Source organism: Dermacentor albipictus, chromosome 3, assembly GCF_038994185.2.
Source record: "Dermacentor albipictus isolate Rhodes 1998 colony chromosome 3, USDA_Dalb.pri_finalv2, whole genome shotgun sequence".
NCBI lineage: Eukaryota > Metazoa > Arthropoda > Arachnida > Ixodida > Ixodidae > Dermacentor > Dermacentor albipictus.
This window is the reverse complement of record NC_091823.1, coordinates 110,433,470-110,438,480: the sequence shown is the minus strand read 5'-3', so window position 1 is coordinate 110,438,480 and position 5,011 is coordinate 110,433,470. Positions and strand designations below refer to the sequence as shown.

General features: G+C 47.3%; 1 non-coding gene across 1 annotated transcript; it reads right to left on the bottom strand.

Moving 5' to 3' along the window:
• Positions 1-3,105: 3,105 nt before the first annotated feature.
• Positions 3,106-3,178, bottom strand: TRNAL-CAA (transfer RNA leucine (anticodon CAA)). The gene has a single exon. It is a non-coding gene; the product is annotated as a tRNA-Leu (tRNA).
• Positions 3,179-5,011: the final 1,833 nt, after the last annotated feature.

Sequence of the window (5,011 nt, the reverse complement as noted above, 5' to 3'; positions counted from 1 at the left end):
TGGGGATTGACTAAGAATAGGGTGGGATTAGAGAGATAATTATTCAAGTATAAAAAAAAAGAATAAAGAAATCGGCGGATCTCATGCACTGTAGGAATAAACGAAGCTTTGTATGCTGTTTGCTTTGATTGAGGATAACCAGCGGTGATGTTGGCGGCGAATGTGTAATATCTTCAGCGTTTAGTCCAATAAGAGAATGGTGAGTTGATGTGAAACGTTACCCTGCATGCACCACTGCTGTTTGCGTAGTCCGCAGAACACACAGGGATACTTGTTTGCTTGAGGCGTTGTTGTGCGTCATTGTTCATAATGCCTGACAAGGTTAAGCAATGTCATTGCATCACATGGCACATCGCGTCATGGCTGAAGCGTTAACGTTTAATTAAATTATGGGGCTGTACATAATTCAAGTAATGTAACTTAATGTACACATTGTATACATACATCGCGGTATGCAACGCGTTTCACTACGTAGCTAACACGCTCCTGTTCCGTGCGACGCTTCTTTCGGGCCTGGATGTCCTCGACGCTGATTGCACGTTTTGGAGCCATTTTGCTGGCGCGTGTTTAGTGTTCCATCTGCACGCTGTTGAGACGTCAGCTCTAAGCGCTCTCTTCAGCCTATAGACGATTCTAATGTATGCGCTATCACAGCCCAGCACGCGACCTCCACTGCCCAGCACCTGCATTTTTGACGCATAAGAAAGCAAGCACAGCAAGTGCCCTACGCACAAACTGCGAAACGCTGCCGCGGCGGCACTGGTTGAGATGCGCGCAGACGAGCGCCATCTGGTGGTGTTGCAAGAAACCCAGCCGCACGTGGGGAGAGACCATCACAGCAGTACCACAGGGCCCGGAAAGTTGGGAGAAGAGGCAAAGAAAGCTTCGCTTAAAAAAGAAAAAAAAAATACGAATAGAAAATTTTAATCAATGGAATTGTCGTTAGACAATCAAGAAAGCAACCGCGCGAGAACACATGTCCCTGCGTACCGCGTTCGAGTTCCTCCGCTTTAAAGCATCGTCTGCTAAGTCTGAGGCATCTCCTAGCTTGCGCCACAGTGCACAGTTATTTTTTTTAACGGAGTAATAACGGACGTCTGACACACACCGAGCCCTTAGGTCGAACGAGCAAATTTAAAGGAAATAAATATGTAATGAAAGCACACAGTGGGCGAACATAGATGCGAAAACGGCGATCTTGAAAGGGTAGAAAAAGAAGAAAACGGGAGAAGAAAAAAAAAACACAGGCGTACGCACGCCACTGATCAAGGGCGAACAATTGGGGGGGGGGAAGCGGGGAAGGGTGCTGGAGACATATTTAACTAACCAAAAAAAGGGGGGGGGGGTGGCCGAGGAAGACGAGATCAAAGCAGCATACAGGACACGACGCCAGAGGAAGGACACACCAAAAGGAAGTCATTTTGGAGGAATGCGTCCTTAAGGGGAATAATCACCTCCTTCCAAGCCAGACGACAGCGTGGGAACATTTTCGCAGCCACGAGACCTTCATTTTTATGCGAAGCATATTACGAGAGCTCAACCCAGCTCCTTAGGCGCGGCGGTGTCGCCATGAAACCACGTGACACCGTGACGTCACGACAGAGGAGAAGTGGCTTTGGCTCAACTCTTGCAAGACGGGCTGGGTGAGAATCGAACCAGGGTCTCCGGAGTATGGGACGGAGACGCTACCACTGAGCCACGAGTACGATGCTTCAAAGCGGTACAAAAGCGCCTCTAGTGAATGCGGTGTTGCCTTAGAAACGAGCTGTTTCTAAGGCGTGCGTCTCTTGCTCAGGCGCACATTTCGTTGCCGCGCCGAACGCTGCTTTGCTCGACGCTCACCGCGTCCAATGCGGGGCGCGTAGTCGCTGCCCTGTAGCCCATTGTCTTACACCCTTTGGCGGGTCGACGGGAACGCTGTCACGTTCCACTCTTGAAGGCGAAGCAGTAATGCATGACTTGTTTCTTCGTCTAGCCGAACCAAATATAGCCAAGCAACAGCAGTTCACCAGGCTAAACAGTGGTTCAACAACTAAAATAAAGGCTAGTATGCTTCGCATCCTGGGCTTAACCTTACCTAAGCCACAGCCATTTTTTTTCTTTCATTCTTTATTTCACCCTCATTTATTCCATACGACAATTGCGGCCTTCTCTCTCGCCTTATATCTTCAAAGGGAAGTGTTTTCCCATGGGACCGCCTTAAAGGCCAGCAAAAAGCATTGACCGGGTTCACGTCTCTACACGAGGTCGCTTAACGTGTCGAGTGGCACGCAAAACATCGCGCTCCTCTAAATGCTCTTTCTCGCTTTTCATTTCCAGGCTAATAAACATTCCTTTAATCTCTCGATTGCCAGGTATAAGATAGCTCCTATGGGTGGGCAGCGCAACCCGGACGAAGGACGAGAGGAAGTAGGCAACACGAACGCAACACACGTACTTCCTCTCGTCCTTCGTCCGAGTTGCGCTGCCCACCCATAGGAACATGTTGAATCACCAACTCGCCCAGCTTGCCGTATTAAATAAGATAGCTCGTTGTCATTGCGGGTGGCGGCGCGAAGAGGTAGCCGCCGTGGCCACGGTTTATTTAGGTCGGCCAGACACGGTGCAGCGGTATCTCGAGAGCGGTCGACACCGCAACCGCTCACGTCGAGCGCACTCGCGCGTTCTAAATTCTCGCGCTACCTGCGACGTGAGCCAGTCTTCTTCTTCGCCAGCTTTGGAGGCGATAGTCGCGCCACTACGGCTTCGTCATATAGTCGCCGAGCTTGGTCTGTCACCCGCGGCCCAAACGAATTCGTAGAAACGGGAGAAGAGACACCACACCACAGTTTTGTCTTGTTTGAAATGCGGAAGCGTTCTAGGGCTACTTTCCTCGGAAATCTCTGCGTCCATCTCTAACGCGTGACACGGTGCACTACATAGGTATGCATGGCGTCCTGTGTTGTTCTCTGTATCAGAATGCCTTATATGACTATGTATGACTACTATCATAAGAAGCCAACAAACACTGACACCAAGGACAACATAGAGGAAATTACTTGTGCTTAATAAATGAAATAAAGAAACGATAAATTCATGGAAATTAGAGTGCATTAAGAAACAACTTGCCACAGGTGGGAACCGAACCCACAACCTTCGCATTTTGCGTGCGATGCTCTGCCAATTGAGCTACCTCGGCGCCGTTTTCCCATCCACTTTCTTGGGTATTTATGAGTCCTAGTAGAACCCTGGGAGTGTTAGCCAGCGCCACCACTCACAGACCTTGGCGGCGGACGTGGAACGTCCTTTTTGCTGCAGGCGTCACGAGAACGTGATCTTTTTTTGGGTGAAGGCAACTGGTCAATCAACCCACATATGCTACCTGAAGGCATCAATGATGCCGGATTCGAGACCCTCGTGATGTAATAAATGAGAAGAAAGGGGGTTAACCGAGGGGTTCGGTGTTGGTTCGGTTCCCCCCTGCGGCAAGTTGTTTTTTCATCCACTTTAATTTCCATGAATTTATCGTTTCTTTATTTCATTTATTAAGCACAAGTAATTTCCCCTATGTTGTCCTTGGTGTCAGTGTTTGTTGGCTTCTTATGATATGACTAATAAAAATCGGGCCCCTCGGTTAACCCCCTTTCTTCTCGTTTAACCCCCTTTCCCCCTTAACCCCCTTAACCCCCTTTCTTGTCGTTCTCGTTCTCGGGCACGGATGCACCGACAGGATGACAGCCTCACACTTGTCTTTTTTCACCCTGCAGGTCAGTTACATTTCCAAACTGCCACTTCTTTGCTTTAAATCTAGTAATCGCTTCATTGTCGTGCTTCCGTGCCCAGAAGCCTTGAGTGACCCGTTCTGTTCATTGTTTCTTTCACTGTGTGGTGACGTGGAAAGCAATCCTGGCCCATCCAAGGACGATGTCCTTGCTGAAGTACTTAAAACCGTGAGGGACCTAAATGAAAGATCTATTAGAATGGAATCTGTACAAAATTCTATGTCGGAGACAATTCATGAGCTGAAACAACAGCAAAAAACCGTTTCAGATGCTATATCAGACATCGATCAAAGACTGCAGCACGTGGAAAGCCAGACGGCCATCCTTGATGAATGGAAACAGGATGTCAGCTTATTGCACGACAAGATTGAGAGTGTAGTAACTGACACGAACACACTTCGTGCGCGAATTGATAACGCGGAAGATCGCTCACGTCGCGACAATCTGGTTTTTTTTTTTTGGAGTACCGGATACTTCAACAGAAAATTCAATACAGTCAGAGGAAAAAGCCCTAGATTTGATAAATAACACTTTAAAACTTAGTTTAACTTGCGACCACATAGTGCGTGCATATAGGATTGGTCGCTACAGTCAACAAAAATCACGACCGATAATAGTTAAGTGTCTCTCTTATAAAACCAAAGAACAAGTTTTGTCTAAGCGCTCTCTTCTAAAAGGAAGCAGCCTGACTGTGAGCGAAGACTTCTGCGAGGCAACGCGCAATATCAGACATAAATTAACGGAATATGGCAAGGGACTAAATGTACCCTACAGGCTACGTTACAAAAGACTCTTCGTGGGAGAAAAATGTTACGGCTACGACATAGATAACGATGTCGCCTGCGAAATAACACCAGGAAACAGAAATTCCGATCCTCGAATTCTGCGCTCAGGACGTGTCTTACAGAGCTCGCGATAGCGAAACGCCAGGGGAGATGCTTTCACTTCATCGAAACATGGTATTTCTGTTGTATTCACGAATATTCGCAGTATATTTAATAAAAGGGACGAATTGTGTTCTCTGGTTGATGACACTGATGCTGACATAATAGCGATAACTGAAACTTGGTTGACTAACAAAATAACAAGCGAAGAATTGTTTCATTGCCGTAAAAGATACGTTGTGTATAGGAATGACCGTACTGACAGAATAGGGGGCGGTGTATTACTTGCTGTTAGTAAAGACGTTGAGTGCTTTAATGTACCGATAATCACTGAAATTGAATCTATCTGGTGTTGTTTAACCATTA